We start from the raw sequence: 18,348 nt of genomic DNA on the forward strand, positions 1-18,348 counted from the left end.
ATTTGTCTATATTCTTGTTCCTTCTGAAACAACATGCTCTAACTAACCGGGACACTACAAGCATTATATATCTATAGAATATTTTCATGCATAGAAGCTTCTTATTCCATGTACCTACAATAGAGTATTTCGACAGGGAGCAAGACAAAATAAAATACATCAGGCAGCTAAACCTTTGCGATGTTTATAGATAACTTCCTAGTTCGTAGCACATATTTCTGAGCCTACGAACCTAAAAAAAATGGTTTCCTAAGGGAATGTGGTATATACCATGCAGCGTGTTGTTGTCCCTGTTATCTTAGGAAATAATTGATAGATATCTCAGTTTCCGCTGTTTTTTGTCGAAATATTGCGTAGGTTCGTTTTGTTTGTTTTACATCCGCTAGATATAATAGATATCTGCTTTTGCATTTTTTCCATAAGGAAATAATGTTCACAAACCACCTGTGAACTGGAGATTGTATTTGTTCCTTTGGAGTATACGTAATTGATTTCTTAGGAAATGCTTTCTCCGTTCTAAAAAGGTTTTTTTCCGTTTTTCTGAATACCCGTCTTGTTACCTTGTTACTTAAGGATTTCTACATCGTCCTCTGAATATTGTAATTCTTAAGTTCCAATCTCCTGAATTGGTTTTATATTTTCTACTTATTCATCACATTAAAAACATTTAAACATAAATGAACAACAATTAATAACAAACATGTTTTATTTCTTAGTCCCATTTAAAGGAAAATCAAGAGCGTATGAGCGTTGCGGAAAGCGGGACTGTTTTGACACCCAACCCCACCCCACAACCCCACAACCCAACCCTACAAATGAGAGAGAACACTGACTCACTGCTAGACTTTAAGATGTTATTTTGTTTTTGTATGTCACTTTTAAAAGTTCACCCTCTCACAATGTTCAGTCTTCTCCTGCACAACTGCAAAATGTGATCATCCTCCCTTCGTAAAATAGGGACGAAAGATACCAGAGGGACAGTCAAACTCATAAATCGAAAATAAACTGACAACGCCATGGCTAGAAAGGAAAAGGACAAACAGACAAACAATAGTACACATGACACAACATAGAAAACTAAAGAATAAACAACACGAACCCCACCAAAAACTAGGGGTGATCTCAGGTGCTCCGGAAGGGTAATCAGATCCTGCTCCACATGTTTCACCCGTCGTGTTACAAACAAACAAATCCGTATCATTTGTGAAACGGTTATTCCATAACGGTCAACCAACTCGTGATGGCGTCCGTAAAATTTACGAAGAGATGATTTCGACTTCATCCTTTGGAACTCTTGATTTAATAGCTTCCTTGTGAGCAACAACCCTCTATCAAGAAAATCATGATAGGAAATGCAAGCACGGAAATATCGTATCAATTGGGAGATATATACACCGTATGCAGGTGCTGCTGGAATGTTGCTACTTAGAAATGGAAAGTTCACAATTGGAAAGCTGAAATCATCTCTTTTGTCGTAAAGTTTTGTTTTCAATCGACCCTCATTGTCAATTTCCAGATGTAAGTCAAGATATGAGGCCGACTTAACTGTATCTGTTGTATCCTTTATCTCTAGTTCAATGGGATAGATGCGTTCGACATAGTCACCAAATTTTGAATTATTTAGTGAAAAATAATCATCTATATAGCGGAATGTAGAGTTAAAGGATATTGCTAACTTCTTATCTTTCTTCCTAAGAAGTTCCTGTATGAAGTCAGCCTCATAATAATAAAGAAACAAGTCGGCAAGAAGAGGGACACAATTCGTTCCCATTGGAATGCCGATAGTCTGTTGAAAAACACGTCCACCGAACGTAACAAATATGTTGTCAATCAAGAAATCAAGCATCTTGATAATGTCAGTTTCAGAGAATTTTTTGTTTGAATCAGAGTGATCCTTGAAAAAGTAGGATTTATCCCTTCCTAAGACAAGATACACAAGAAAACAAAGTCTTTCAATTTGTCTTTTAGTTTTGAATGTGGAATACTTGTATAAAGTGTAGAAAAGTTAAATGTTTTAATACTATTACAAGATGAAAGAGAGTTAGATTGTATGTACTCTAAAAGATCTTTGGAATTTTTAAGTATCCACATCTGATTCACGCCACCTCTAGAATAGGCAGTTTCACAATAACTTTGAAGCCCGTCTTTGATTGCTGATAAAATAGATGTTAATAATTTAGAAAGAGGTTTCGTGGAGCACTTGGAAGACCCAGCAATATATTTTGTACCTATATTTGGGAAAGTCATTGTTCTCTGTTATCTTTGATTTATTTTGTTCAATGCGGCAACATACACATGCATGTACACATTAAGATTTAATTCAATAAACATAAAAATTAAAAACGTATAATATGAAAACACAAATAACAGTTTATTTAAAGTCCATAGTTCTGGATATTGTGCAAATTAGAGATTTAGAATTTGTAAATTTTGACAAACTATGTAAAAATTCAATCTTGTTTTGAAAGTTTAAAAGAAATTATCTCGTAATTGTTTGCTTAGAGTGATAACGAATAAGGTATTCATCTTTCACTATAAAATGTTTTGAGATTCCCCGAGATATGTTTTTATCGATAATTTTTAATGTATCAAATAAAGGCAACAGTAATATACCTTTGTTCAAAAGTCCTAAATCCATTGAGAGAAAACAAATCTTCGCAAGACAACAGTTAGAATAAATTCGTATCAAGGTGCATATTAAATAAAATAAAGTTTGTTTAATCAAATTAATGCGTTCATATTGATCTGGTTGAATACATGTAAATATATAGGATACCATTGTGGTTCGATTGTTGATATTCCCCTATTAGACACCAGCAGGAAAAACATTCCCGGAAAAAATATTGCTGTATTTGGATTTGATTTTGATTGCATTTCTTTTTCTCATCTTCACAAAACATTTAAATAAAGGGTAACATTTTTGTAAAACAATATACCATTGTAAATGTCATGCAATAGTATTCTTCACAAAACATTAAAATAAAGGGTAACATTTTTGTAAAACAATATAACATTGAAAATGTTATGCAATAGTTTTTGTCAGAGATACTCATGAGGCCGTAGCCACATGTTTCCAATGCTCCTATTTTTTTATCTGGACGTCATAGATGATTCTTATGTTGACGGAACGCGCGTCTGGTGTAGCAAGTTATAAGCCTGAAACTATGTCCATAATGTCTTGCTTTTGTGCTGATATATGTTCATACATTTTGTATACGAAAAAAAAAGGTTATTCCCAACGATGTCACATACTTTAGATTGTCGCACTACATTGATGATATAAGTTTTGTATTTGGTGGCTGATCTTAATGCATCTCACATGTTTTTTAGTTATTTTTTGAAATATCGGGATAAACAATGTGCTATTAATTCGGATTAAAAGGGATACACATAGCTACGATAAAATGGTTGTTACATTGAAAGTGGTCTAAATTTTGATTGTTTTAAGTACAAAATCGGCTGATCTTGATATAATGCTCAAATTGAACTACATGACCGTACAAGCCAGTTTTATAAATGGTAAAGATATCCTCCGCAAGTATGGCACCCCTTTTGGAAAAAGACCATCCTGAAAACTTTGGTTAGTAGAATTAAACCATCTGTATGGAACGCCGAAGCTGCCTTATGTGTACTTGTTTTTAGATACGCTTATACTTTTCAATATATGCACATAGTTTTTCTATATATGCACATACTTTTTCTATATATGCACATAGTTTACTTTATATGCACATAGTTTACTTTATATGCACATAGTTTTTCTATATATGCACATAGTTTTTCTATATATGCACATAGTTTTACTATATATGCACATACTTTTTCTCTATACGCACATACTTGTTCTCTATATGCACATAGTTTACTTTATATGCACATAGTTTTTCTCTATATGCACATAGTTTTTCTATATATGCGCATAGTTTACTATGTATACACATCGTTCTCCGTGTGTATACTTTTCCCTTATTTTCTTGATAGTTCTTCAAGGATATACTTGTATTCAATATACTTTACTATTTCCTGATTGAAGGAATCCTGGGTACCGTAATGGTAAATAAAATGGCAGAGCCACTGATGCTGACTGTTTTAAGGAAAGTGGGATTGCAAGAAGTTTACGAAAGTTTTGAACGGGAAGCTATAACTCCTGATATAATAAGTCTGCTTTCAAAACAAAATTTGCAGTTTTTAGGTATTCCAAACGCAACCGACATGATGAGAATGTGTAAAATATGGAAAATCCAAACCACAGAAAATAGGAGGATACTCTGGAGCACCAAAATTTGATATTGATAAATTAACATTAGACAGTTTGTTAGATTGTGGATTCCAAATATCCGATATTGCAAAACTTTTATTAGTATCAGAGCGCACAATATATCGCCGAATGGCTCAGTTTGGATTGTCAAAACAAGGCTTTTCAGAAATAGACGATGGTGATCTGGAAAGAGTAGTTTCGGAAACCATTAAAGATTTCCCAATGTGTGGCGAGCAAATGCTTCGACAACTGTTAAGAACGAAGGGTTTAAAAATACAACGATGGCGACTAAGGGACTGCATTCATGAAATAGATTCGTTTGGAGTTCGAGCAAGGAAAGCTGGTCGTCTCCATCGGAGAACTTATAACGTAATGGCCCCTAACCATTTGTGGCACATAGACACCAACCATAAACTAATTCGATGGAGGTTTGTAATAATTGGTGGCATTGACGGGTTTAGTAGGATGATTATGTTTCTTTCGTGTAATGACAATAACACTTCTAAAACTGTTTTGGAAAGCTTCCTCACCGGTGTTGATAATTATGGCATACCATTAAAAGTAAGATCCGACAAGGGACGGGAAAATGTTTCTGTAGCAGATTTTATGCTGACGAAACGAGGTGAAAGCGGCATGATCACAGGTCCCAGTACACATAATCAACGGATCGAAAGACTCTGGAGGGACATTTTTGAAGGCGTCTTGTGCTATTTTTATAATCTTTTCTACTACATGGAGGATCATGATATCCTTGACCCCTTAAAGGATCTACATTTGGCAGCGCTGCACTATAATTTCAAGGATGAAATTAACAGAAGACTGAATGTGTGGTCTACAGCATGGGGTTGTCACAGAATAAGGACCGTTAAGGCTACTCCCCTGCAGCTTTGGGGCTCAGGGCAAGTTCAGAACCCAGTTGGCATGCAAATGAATGAGACGGAATTACCAGAATTAGGAGTTGGAGAACAGAACAATGAAGCTACCAGAGATGGAGAAAGGCCAATATTTCAACCCTTAAATCTTATAAATGAACAATGTAGGGAGATCCTAAATAATGAATTGAATCGAACAGGCGAGAACTTTGGTATTGATGACTATTTAAAGTCTTTGGAGATCATTTCGGCAAATAATTAACATTAACAAAATCATTAAAATTACATGTGATTTAAAGTAAAACATTGTTGTTGTTGTTGTTTTAGCATGATTAAAGACATAATATTGTTTTTGGTACTAGGAAGATTTTGTATTGATTCTGCACCTTTATCAACAGTTAAGATAACTTAGTACCTAAACTTTTCTCTATTATTCACCAGCAACCACAAAATATAGGCAATCTAGCATTACATAGCTCGTCTCAAACCAGGTTCTGATTTCAGAACATATTGACATGTAGTAGTTATAAAAGTAAAACTAGAGGTATTTTATGCAATGCTCACACAGGGCTACCCCACGTACCCATCAACATAAATAGTAAATTATTCCGTATAAGGTACCCCCAGTTACAAGAGTTTGTGACCTTGACATACTTTATGAGCCTGTCCCAATCCAGGATCCAGTGTTCAGTGGCTGTCTTTTTTTATTTGTTGTTTTGTTTTCATGGGGTCATTTTGTCGCTGTGTCTTCCAGGTTGTTTATGTCTAGTTGCTTGCACTTTTTGTAAGGAGCCTGCTTGAACTCACTTGGTAGTGTAGGTGATGCCATTGTTGAAGACCACTACAGTGACCTTTGGCTGTTGTTTTGTGCATGTCCTTGTGCTGTTCTGTGTTGGGATGATATATCATGTGTTTTTTTTTATCCCCTATCAGTTCTTTTATATATAATGATGGACTAGTGTTGCAAAGTGTTCAAAAGCTGTTGTATTTGCAAAGATGCGGCATAAAAATGACATGAAATTTCATTCAAAAAGATTGCATTTTATGAACAAGTAGATGTAAATTGTAATGCATAAAGCATTTACACTTTGAGCTTAGCATAATAATACATGTACGGGTTAAGTCTTCTGTGAACTTAATAAATATGGAAATAAGACATATTTGGCACTTGCAATGTTTTATGAGGTCAAAGTCAAGTAGTATACAGTGGATTCCTTTTAATCACATAACCAATTTGTTATAGAACAAGAGGCTCAAGTGGTGAGCCTGTAACCTCACCTGGTATGCTTGGTATAGGACCTCCCATGGATGGTTCATACCAAGTTTCAGTTCATTTGGCTCTACTGCTACAGAGGAGAAGAAGTTTTAAATTTCAACCAATCAAAACATGTAAATCCTCATGGCAGCTATTTTATTTTTAACGGACCTGGATGATTTATGCAAATTTTGTAAAGGACCTCCCATGGATGCTTCATACCAAGTTTCAGTTCAATTGACCCAGGGGTTTCAGAGAAGATCAGAATGTAAAAGTTTACGGACGGACGGACGACGGACGCCAAGTGATGACAAAAGCTCACATGGCCTATGTGCATATAAAGTAAACTATGTGCATATATAGAAAAACTATGTGCATATAAAGTAAACTATGTGCATATATAGAAAAACTATGTGCATATAAAGTAAACTATGTGCATATAAAGTAAACTATGTGCATATAGAGTAAAACTATGTGCATATATAGAAAAACTATGTGCATATAAAGTAAACTATGTGCATATAGAGAAAAAGTATGTGCATATATAGAAAAAGTATGTGCATATATAGAAAAACTATGTGCATATATTGAAAAGTATAAGCGTATCTAAAAACAAGTACACATAAGGCAGCTACGGCGTTCCATACATCTGATTTTGTCTATTCATTGTCCAGTTAAGATTATGTTTATGTGGCATGATTAATCAGATAGTTCAAAGCGAGATCTTTTATGTCAAGATGATCATATCGGAAGATTAAAAATGCTAAATATAAAGTATTTAGGAACTGAAACATACACGGGTAAGAAGATTGAATAGCTTAAATTAAAGATGAGTGATAAATCTCTTTAATTTTGTATAGCAAATAAATTTTCATAAAACTAAGAAATATTTTAATACTAAATAATGTTTGGCAGGAGTATTAATTCTAATTGTTAATTATCACAATTGCGCCGAAGTTGGAGCACGGTGATCATCATGTCATGTCAAGATCAATTTATACCTAATATTTTACAGTGTAACGGAAACATATAATCATTGAAATTTATTAATATTGAAGTGATAGAGAAATCTTTTAACACATTCAATTCAAGCAAGTTCTTTCAAACTAAAAGGAAAACATGAATATATTACCCTACAGCTGTATTTGGCACAACTATGAGGAATTTGTTGTACCTCAATACTCTTCCACTTCGCACTTTATTTGGCCTTTATAACATTTTCATTCAAGCGTCACTTTTGAGTCTTTATTAGATGAAACGCGCGTATGGCGTAAATATAAAATTTCAATCCTGGTATCTATGATGAGTTTATTTATAGACGGATTACAAACGAGGAACAAGGTCTTCATACCTGTCTGGAGCACATGAGATCACCTTTATGTTATGGAAGATTTACTTTATCCAGTCTTCATACCACATCTTCTTATATCTATTTTGTTTTATATACTGTGTTTTACATATATACTGATAATTGTCTGTTGATCGTATTTTGTTTGTTGTCATGGTGTTGTCAGTTTGTCATCGACATATGAGTTTGAATATCACTTTGATATCTCCTGCCTCTCTTTGTTACTGTATACATGTGGTTTTTTTTTTTTTTTAATGAGTCCGTTGATTTTCTCGTTTAAATTGTTTTACATTATGTTACGTCGGGGTCTTTTATAGTGTGGTGACCTGTATTGTTGTTACCACGTACATCATTTGGTCTGTGTTGGATATTTGTCTCGTTTACACTTCTTTCACGGGTGTCATTCGGTTTATCGAGAGAAATGATCGTGAAAGAATATCTAACGGCGGTCAAGTATTGAGAGACGATCGTGAAAGTTCTGGTAACGGATCGTGAAAGACATTTAATCGAGAAGACATATGAAAGGTCAGTAAATATTCTAATTTAATTAATTACACAGACACATTTACGACAAAATATAACTGTCTGTCAAAATGGTTCAACATTATGATCAGTATGTCAGAATATCCAGTTTCAAAAGTACACAGTTATTACAAAACGACAAAAGGCAGATTGCTTCTCGACATTTCAATGACATAAAAAATGTAAACAAACACGATTTTTTCACAAATTCGACTAGATAAACTACTTTTATCAGAATAAGGGCATTGTATTTGAATTAATTAAACGGTTCTCATAGTTATTTTGTATAAATATAATCTGAAACTTGGTAAATAAAGAACTATTTATACAAACTTGATTTTTTGGATCGTGAAAGATCACGTACCGCATTTTTGAAGATCGTGAAAAGGATCGTGAAAGATCTGATGCTTCGAAGACGTTCAAATTATTCTTCAATTATATGACCATTGATATTTGATATTGGTATTGTGAAAGGCTAGATAGGTCAACATCCTCAATAGGTTTAAGCATTTCAAAGTATTAATATTTTCAGAATATGAAAAGAAAAAGAAATAACAACTACGGCAATAAGAAAAGACAATGGGTGACAAAACGCCGAAAAAAACAATCCAGTGAAGTTGAGCCAATGGAAGAGGTTGAAGATGCAGATAATGTTACAGAAGCAACACACGAATATTGTGAAGATGAATTGGAAATTAATGAGATAGTTAAGTTATTACCAATTGTTATAAAAGAAATAGCAAGGTTTGGATACCTACAGTATCTTTTAATGTTGTTCAATCTAATAGCAAATAAGAAATTCGACTTTTCAAATATTTGCTTTTTATTGTTTTGTGACATTTTAAGGTTTTGGAGTACACCCACAACAATATTAATGCGGTATCCGTTTAAAATAACCAAGCAGTTCTGGTTCATTGGTAAAATTCTATTTCATGGACGCTTTCAAAGGTTTATGACTGGATATAAAAACACTGATTTCTGATTACTAGTATTAAATCTGGTCACGCATTTTCTTTCACGATCGAAATAAAGCAAGTTCAACAAATATACTATCATAAGTAAAGCAATCAAGACATTACAGCATTTGCGCTTTGGTATTCTATAGAATGTACTATATAGTTAAATCAATCCTTATATGCGTTGTTTATAAAGAACTTAAAAAGTTCTGTTGCACAAAATGTTGGTTATCGTTCAATCCCAAATTACATGAAATGTGCTGTTTTTGCTATGATTTTTTGTTTGATGGATAACATTTTGGTTTAAACGTTGCATATCCATATGATTGGCTAACTAGAGTCGGCCTGCCTGAAGTGCACTAGACCGATTCACAGAGCTGAATCTTGCTCACTTATTAAGACACTTTATTAGTTGTTGTTTTTTTAACTTTCGAGGTAAAGTGTTTAATAGAAAAAAGATAATAGCTTTAATGTTCATCCTTATCAAAATAGTTACAGGCTTCAACCACTTGCAGATTTATCAAATGGTAAAAGAAATACTGATTTCTGATTACTATATTAAATCTGGTCACGCATTTTCTTTCACGATCGAAATAATACGTTGCCTGATCTTTCACGATCAAGTTTGATGGAAATTCAACAAATTCAAGGTTTTCATAAACAAATTAACGCTTTTAATGGAAGAATATACTTTAATTTTACTGTACTATCAGATACACCAAAGATTAAATTTCAAATATATCATGATATTCTGAAATATGACCATTATAGGTACAAAAAGTGTGTTATTTGTAATTAATTTTATAGACACGCATTGCGCCTTTTGTGTTTTTTCAAAAAGTACTTCATATTTTCTTTATCTTCTTTCACAGTTATGTTGAGGAAGTTAAACCATTTTGACAGACATATTTTTTTGTTCGGATTTGTTCCGCGTTTTGAAAATTAAGCGATTTTTTCAAAGATTCTGAACTAGAATGTACCTTAACTGTCTTTCACGATCCGTTACCAGAACTTTCACGATCGTCTCTCAATACTTGACCGCCGTTAGATATTCTTTCACGATCATTTCTCTCGATAAACCGAATGACACCCGTGTCTTTTATACTAATCAATTTGTGAACTACATGTATTTCTATGTTAATAAAGTAAACAATTAGAAAACTTCCCATTTTTAATCTGAACACTGTATTACAAGAGCATTTTAACACCTTGTGTAAATTTCTTATTTTAACTTAATAATTTGAGCGCGTCTGTACCTTTCTCTCTCTCTCTCTCTCTCAACTCAATTGTTACTGATATGTAAATACCAGTCCATTATCTTTCAATATTTGTTTTACACATATGATTTGGTTTGTTCTTCTAGTACGCTTCGATGATATCGCATAGGAAACCTCATCACATAAATAGGATTTAAGGCTTGCAATATGTGACGACCAGAGTCTGGTCAAGGAATCCTGAATATAAACATTAAGAATGTTATTTATTTTCACACGAAATTCATCACGTGCATTCATTTTTGCTCCGTCTGGTAACCCCAAATTAATAACTGCAGAATTTGAATCATTGGAAGGAAATTGAGCCCTACTACACACATTTCTTTTCTTTTCGTTGCTAAACTTATAATCTATACACATCAGAGTATTCCGGCCAACACGATTGTTTAATCGTAGAGTAACTGACATTGAGATTTTAAAGCTACCGGACATTTTAACTTCGAACTTCAGATCTTGTGTATTGTAAGATAAACTATCACATTTTGCATCCACAAATGGAATATATGAAGAATTAACCAACGAGTTTAGTTTTATTTGATCCAGCTTGAAAACGCAAAGTTCGGAATGAGTTTCTGATGTGTTTTCTCTTGGCCTGTTCATAACATAACATACACTAAATGAGATGCAGACGCAAAGAATCACAATAAATATGAAAGTTCCTACTTTCTTCATTATAGCCAGTTTTTTTCCGATATACTGAAACAACTAGACTGTTATCGTTAGATATTCGGTTTGAAGAGGAAGACAGCATTTTCTGTTTTAATAGTTTTTACTCTGGTTTTATCTATGTCTTTGTTCTTGAGTTTCAATTGTAGATCCGAGCAACACAGTTGGACGTTTTATAAAAAAAAAATGATGTCTGATCACAAAAATTTAAGATTGAGAGAAAGGTCATAGAGTTTTCAAAATATCATTTTTTTGGCAAATCACTTTTACCGGGAATTACCAATTACTTTAATTTTGCATATATGGGTCAATTGCGAACAAAAGAAAAATATATAAGTTGTATAATTATCATATTTATATATATCTGTCGTTGAAATCGATCAAAAAAATCCGGGAGTCAATTAAAAGAGGGACGAAAGATAACAGAGGGACAGTCAAACTCATAAATCGAAAATAAACTGACAATGCCATGGCTAAAAATGAAAAAGACAAACAATAGTACACATGACACAACATAGAAAACTAAAGAATAAACAACACGAACAGTTCCTTGTATCAAGGTTATGGTGTTCATGTATATATGACAGCATGCAATATATTGTTGTACAAGTATAATTAAATCAAAAAACAATGAATATGAAAAATGAACAACCTACATGAGAAATAATGTGAGAGAAATAGAGAAACGAGAGAGAGGAGCTGGTGGGAAATGCAACACACTGTCATTATGCGGGGAAATGTGTTTAACTGATCTTCACGAAAACCACGACCGATTGCAAGCCATTGACCTGTCTTATTATCAGCATGTTTTTACAATTTGTAAAATCTTATAATACTTTTACAATTATTTAACAATTTTATTCTGAAAATGTGATGGCGGTCAATGACTAAATCGATCCTCCGGTGCTGTTTTAAGCTCCCGGAATACCACAGTTGTTATCAAACAATTCGTTTCTATGTTTGTTGACGTTTTATTTTTGTTGCATCTTAGTGTGTGTTGTTTCGTTGTTTTCCTCTTATTATTGATGTGTTTCCCTCAGTTTTAGTTCTTAACACGAATTTGTTTTCTCTCAATTGATTTATAACTTTTGAACAGCCGTATTGTACTTTATTGATTTACAGAAAACAAACTTGAAGCTTATAACAGTACTGCCAGACGATCAATATAGTGATCAATCGCCATCACCTCATGATCCGCCTGTTGCCATGAACCATGGTGGATATAGTTTTTTGTAAATAGCAGATGAATATTTTCTTTAATACGCAATCGTTTTGTTGCACCCATAAATATTCAACGTGCCCTAGTAATACCAAACGAGGAATAGACTGAAAAGTCGATGCTGTTAGAGCATTTGAATTTGAAGTTTTGATATATATCAATGTATAATCTATGAAAGTGGACTGTGTATATCAGCATCTTTAAGTGTATCATCTTTCATGATTCATAATTTCATGATTTTATAGTTTTGAACAATGCAAGGGAACGTGGATATATATGGTTATACCTACATGGGGAAAAATGGTGTTTATATTCCATATTTTATTAATTCTTGTACAAAGCACCTATCGAATATGGTCTGGATGGGGTTTACAGAATAGAGAGGTCTGCATGGAGATTACAGAATAGAGAGGTCTGCATGGGGTTTACAGAGTAAAGAGGTCTGCATGGGGTTAACAGAATAGAGAGGTCTGCATGGGGTTTACAGAATAGAGAGGTCTTCATGGGGTTTACAGAGTAGAGAGGTCTGCATGCGGTTTACAGAATAGAGAGGTCTGCATGGGATTAACAGAATAGAGAGGTCTGCATGGGGTTTACAGAATAGAGAGGTCTGCATGGGGTTTACAGAATAGAGAGGTCTGCATGGGGTTTACAGAATAGAGAGGTCTGCATGGTGTTTACAGAATAGAGAGGTCTGCATGGGGTTTACAGAATAGAGAGGTCTGCATGGGGTTTACAGAATAGAGAGGTCTGCATGGTGTTTACAGAATAGAGAGGTCTGCATGGGGTTTACAGAATAGAGAGGTCTGGGTGGGGTTTACAGAATAGAGAGGTCTGGATGGGGTTTACAGAATAGAGATGTCTGGATGGGGTTTACAGAATAGAGAGGTCTGCATGGGGTTTACAGAATAGAGAGGTCTGGATGAGGTTTACAGAATAGAGAGGTCTGGATGAGGTTTACAGAATAGAGAGGTCTGGATGGGGTTTACAGAATACTGCATGGGGTTTACAGAATAGAGAGGTCTGGATGGGGTTTACAGAATAGAGAGGTCTGCATGGGGTTTACAGAATAGAGAGGTCTGGATGGGGTTTACAGAATAGAGAGGTCTGCATGGGGTTTACAGAATAGAGAGGTCTGGATCGGGTTTACCGAAAAGAGAATAATGTGCAGAATAAAGAGAGATCAAAATACAGAATCGAGAAAATTCAACCCCAGAAATAAAGAATAAAGAAAACATTGGGGAATAAAAAAACAGATAAGAAAAGTACCAATTTTCTACAATATGGATTAGTTTTTGCATCATCAGCCTCTCATATTTTTATTTGTATTTTGAGTATACATGTATTATAATATGCCATTATACCGATATAAGTTTAATTTCAAGAATGTACCTATAAACTCACGAAAAATTCAAATGGCTTATTAATTGTGATATATTTTTGATTGCATGTACAATTACATTTAAATCAAACTTCGTCATGTTTCAAGTACTGGTATCCATTTCCCGTGTCAAATAGAAGTTTATAATATCTGCAGTGTGTATTAGGGTCTAGATAGGCGGTTCTTTAATTTCAATCTTTTAATTTTTCGCTTTTGATTATTTATTTTGCCCGACATATGATTCTCTTTTCATTGTTTATTTTGCTAATTAATTTTAATCTTTATTCAAAACCTGTTTGCCAATGATTCAGTATTCTGTATACCCTATCCTGATTCTCTTATATGATACATATTTGGTTTTTTTCGTCGAGAACGCTGAATTACATTATGTCCCTTTAGAATTATCCGCCTCTTTTTGATAACAAATTCACCTTAGGTTTCAAGTTTAAATTGATAACGTCAAGGAACTACATACATGGATATTCAATGTGAAAATACGTATACAAAGAATATACAAACAACTACTTTTATTATCTCCAAATACAATAATGCTGGAAATAATTCCTATTTATTAGAATTTCATGTCTTTTCAAATTGCGATAACCTGTAAAATATCCATATTTTTTCTGGAAGTTTTTAAAAAAAAATGATCTCCTAATTATTTACCTAGAGTGATAACGAATAAGGAAAAGTTGGTATTAATCTTCAACTATAAAATATTTTCTGTTTCCGTTAGATATTTTTATATCGTCGAGTTTCAATGTTACGGTCACTGATACGAAATTTTATGAGTAACGGTCTTTCGAATATTCCGAGAGAATGAAATTTTGTCGTCAAATTCAACATTCGATTACGCAACTTTCAGATACTTTGTTTGTAGCAAATATCAGCAGTGAAAACATTTGAGAGTGGACTCTTGGTAAGGTGCAAGTATATGTATTATTGACAAACAAAATTATTAAATCAGGACGAGATTGTGTGAATTAGAAATACAGAAGGGTATACACACCCATTATGAACCCCTTTAAAATTTAGATTGTCTCAACTTACATACGATACAAGATACCGGTAGTTGCCAGGAGCCGTCTTAAACTTGCATAAACGTGATAGTTTGTATTCCTTGTTGATAGTCCAACTGTGACTTTGAGAAGAACAATAACAATACAAGTGATAATCCTTTAGGGAGCTACCATTTGATTTTTATGGGGGGGGGGGGGGGGGGGGGGGCTAGGATGAAATTTGAAAAAAATAGGCAGGACAGGAGTTTTGAGTAAAAAAAAAGGCAGGATGAGACAATTGCCAAAAAAAAAAGTCAGGACGACAATTTAGGTAAAAAAAAGTCAGGATAAACTAAAAAAAAAAACCAGGACCAAACAGAGTGAAAAATATAAAGGCAGAACAAAGATTACAGCTAAAAAAAAATGCAGGACAACATTTTTCATCCTAGCCCCCCCATAAAAATCAAATGGTAGCTCCCTTACTTTCTGTGTTTGTTGCTGCGTATGTGTTGATCTCGTGTCACGGATGTATCCCTTAATACTTATATTAAACGGCTCCTTTGAGTCACTTGATGTATTGCTTCGTGTTCTCTAATTATAGAATGAAGAAGTCTTTGGATTCACCAGAACTATAAAAAAAAAATCATCTGTTATATAAGAGGTTAAAATCATAGCTAAAATCAAAATGAAATAACACAAATACGAAACTCCAAGAAAAAAATCAAAACGGAGTCCTATATCAACTTTGCGAGATCGAAAAATAAAACACACAAAACTTATGAAATACAACTATTATATTCATGACTTGGTACAGGATTTTCCTTATGTAGTAAACTGTGAATTAAACCTGTTAGAATAGCTAGCTTCCTTGTCTCCTCCGGAGCACCTGAGATCATCCCTAGTTTTGGTGGGGTTCGTGTTGCTTATTCAATAGTTTTCTATGTTGTGTCATGTGTTCTATCGTTTGTCTGTTTGCCTTCTTTCATTTTTAGCCAGGCGTTGTCAGTTTATTTTCGTCCCTATTTTGTATAAATGTCACTTCAGGGCCGTAACTAGGGTTCGAATTCAGGGGAGGCAGGGGTTAGGGGGCGCCGATTGAACCCCCTTTGATTTTTTTCTCTCAGTCATTGGCTAAAAATTACCCGTTTCCCTTCGATTTCCTTACTTCAAGAAACATCAGTATTGCTTGAACCTGGAAGCAACTTTTATGCAAAAACAAGCTGAGATTGCTGTTCGGGGTGAGCCAAGGCTAGCTCCGTCTTGAAGGCTGTACTTTGACCTATAATTGTTAACATTAAATACATTGTGACCGTGGATTTTTTTCTCAAATGATCTGGCTAAAATTACCCGATTTCCTTCGATTTCCTCACTTTAAGAAAGATCAGTTTTGCTGGATCCTTGGAGCAATCTTCATGCAAACAACTATTATCTGTATTTTCTGTATTTAAAGACATTTTTTTTAGAAACTGGTAAGTTCAAAAAACCAGGAACATATTAACTTAGATATACTGTTCCCAGAAAAAAACATATGACGCAAGAATATAAAACGCAAGATATTTTTTTATCGAGGATCTTGATTTTCAATATTGTTGAAAGCTGAACAGACATGTATATAACTACAACCAGGGACTTTCTATACTAGTCTAGTATAAACTTAGTATAGAAAGTCCCTGCTACAACGAATGGGGTGTTTACCTACTAAGGCATTGACCATAATGTTCTCGTACGATCGGGAAACTTAAAAAAAACGACCCAACAGCTGATTCAGCTGTTATCGAATTTCCGATATCTTAAAAGATTCACAATACAAAAGGAACTTCCTCTGCTTAAATAATTGAGCCCCCAAACAAATGTGAATAGTTAAGTTTTTATTCAAAATTATCGAAAGCAAAGTTTCATATGTGTTCTCATACGAATACTGACCCCGTCAATACTAAATAACAGACGGACGGCCACACAAAAAAAAATAATACAAATACTGAAACGGTTTACTTTCGATCAAAAATCCGAAAAATGACAGACATATCACATATCATGAAAACATTGTTAAAACTTTTAACTTGTGTTGTTTATAATATAAATTCAAGTTCTTCGTGTACATATTGTCAATATTTTATTTTTCTACTTCAAAAAAAAATTTTGGTGTAGAAAATTCAGGGGAGGCAGTTGCCTCCCCTGCCTCATAGGTAGTTACGGCCCTGTCACTTGGAATTCCATTAAATTGACATATAAAAATACGTATTAAAAATATATTCAAATCGAACTCCAGCACGATTAAATTGATTTTAAAAAATAATCAAATTAAATAACATATACAAGCCAGATTTAGATATAACCCTTACCGCAGAAGATTGTAAAAAGGGTAAGCTACCCCTTTCGGAAAAATGTCATCCTGCAAAAATAAAAAATCTAGTCCAGTTAAGAATATGAACATTAATTTAACTAGGAGAATGTATGCATTTATCTATTATAATTAACCAGATAAGGTCAATTGAAATCCCTTTGGTCAAGATAATCATATGATCGGTATTGAGTATTAGATTTTAAATCATTGATAACATACATGTGTACGAAGATCAATACAACTTGGGTGATAAATTGAACAGGTATGACATTATTGTAGAGCAAAATTATTTTATTGAGCTAACTTTCAATATCAAAAACTATTTTAATTTGTATAACATGTATTTTGTAATTTGGGTTGCTAATAAGAACACTTACGAAACAATTTTACAAGAAGTTCTGCCAAATGTAAACTCTTTAGCAATTATCTCCTGGAAAGAACCAAGAAAGACACATTCCCTTTAAATCCTTAGTACAGCTGAATACAACAAAAAATAAAACCACTGTTCGCCTAAAATTGATTAACTGTTTTCTTTTCTTTACTGAATACTTTCGATTCAAAAACAACAAATACATTTAAATCGAAAAGTATAATACTTGATATCTGATGCTTACCATTTTTTTAAGTTATGTTTTATATTTATAGTGAAGTATTCAAGCGATTTGCCTTTCTGATCGACTGTAATTTTGCATGTTGTGGCAGGTTGTTGTTCGTGTTAAAATCATATTCTTTATGAATAGAAACTGTTCAGTTGTATGAGTTTCAAAATTCTACAATTCGTTCGACTAAGATATTTTCAATTTTTATCAAAACATTCAAAAGTCAGTGTAAAATGAGTCTCAGTATATTAATCTAAAAGCTTGTTTGTGCATCCATACATGATACTGCATAAATGTAGTTCACCTGTTAGATGAATAAATAAGTAAAAATACTTACAAATATTAAACTGCATATATACTCACTTCGTTTGATTTTATCACCTGACTGTTTACATACCGAAACATTATGTAAATTCACTTATTCTTACAGATACTTCCCGATTTAAAAAGGGTTTATTGATTCGAGAAAGTTTTTTAAAAAACGTAATTGTAAAAGCTATAAATTACAGTCAGGTACATGTATATTTTACAAATATACTAGGAAGTGTGTGAAAACATTACCTGTACCACGTCTTCCTTATTATATACTACGTCTTATTGTTCATGCATTGATGTTAAATCACTCTGCGTAAGTTACATTTATAATATTTTATTAG

General features: G+C 33.5%; 1 long non-coding RNA gene across 1 annotated transcript; it reads right to left on the bottom strand.

Annotated features, from left to right (window-relative positions):
- Nucleotides 1-15,252: 15,252 nt before the first annotated feature.
- Nucleotides 15,253-18,126, bottom strand: LOC139491661 (uncharacterized). The gene is made up of 3 exons (XR_011656604.1): nucleotides 18,030-18,126; nucleotides 17,471-17,523; nucleotides 15,253-15,378 (listed from the first exon to the last, which is right to left on the bottom strand). It is a non-coding gene; the product is annotated as an uncharacterized lncRNA (long non-coding RNA).
- Nucleotides 18,127-18,348: the final 222 nt, after the last annotated feature.

This window comes from Mytilus edulis, chromosome 10, assembly GCF_963676685.1.
Source record: "Mytilus edulis chromosome 10, xbMytEdul2.2, whole genome shotgun sequence".
NCBI lineage: Eukaryota > Metazoa > Mollusca > Bivalvia > Mytilida > Mytilidae > Mytilus > Mytilus edulis.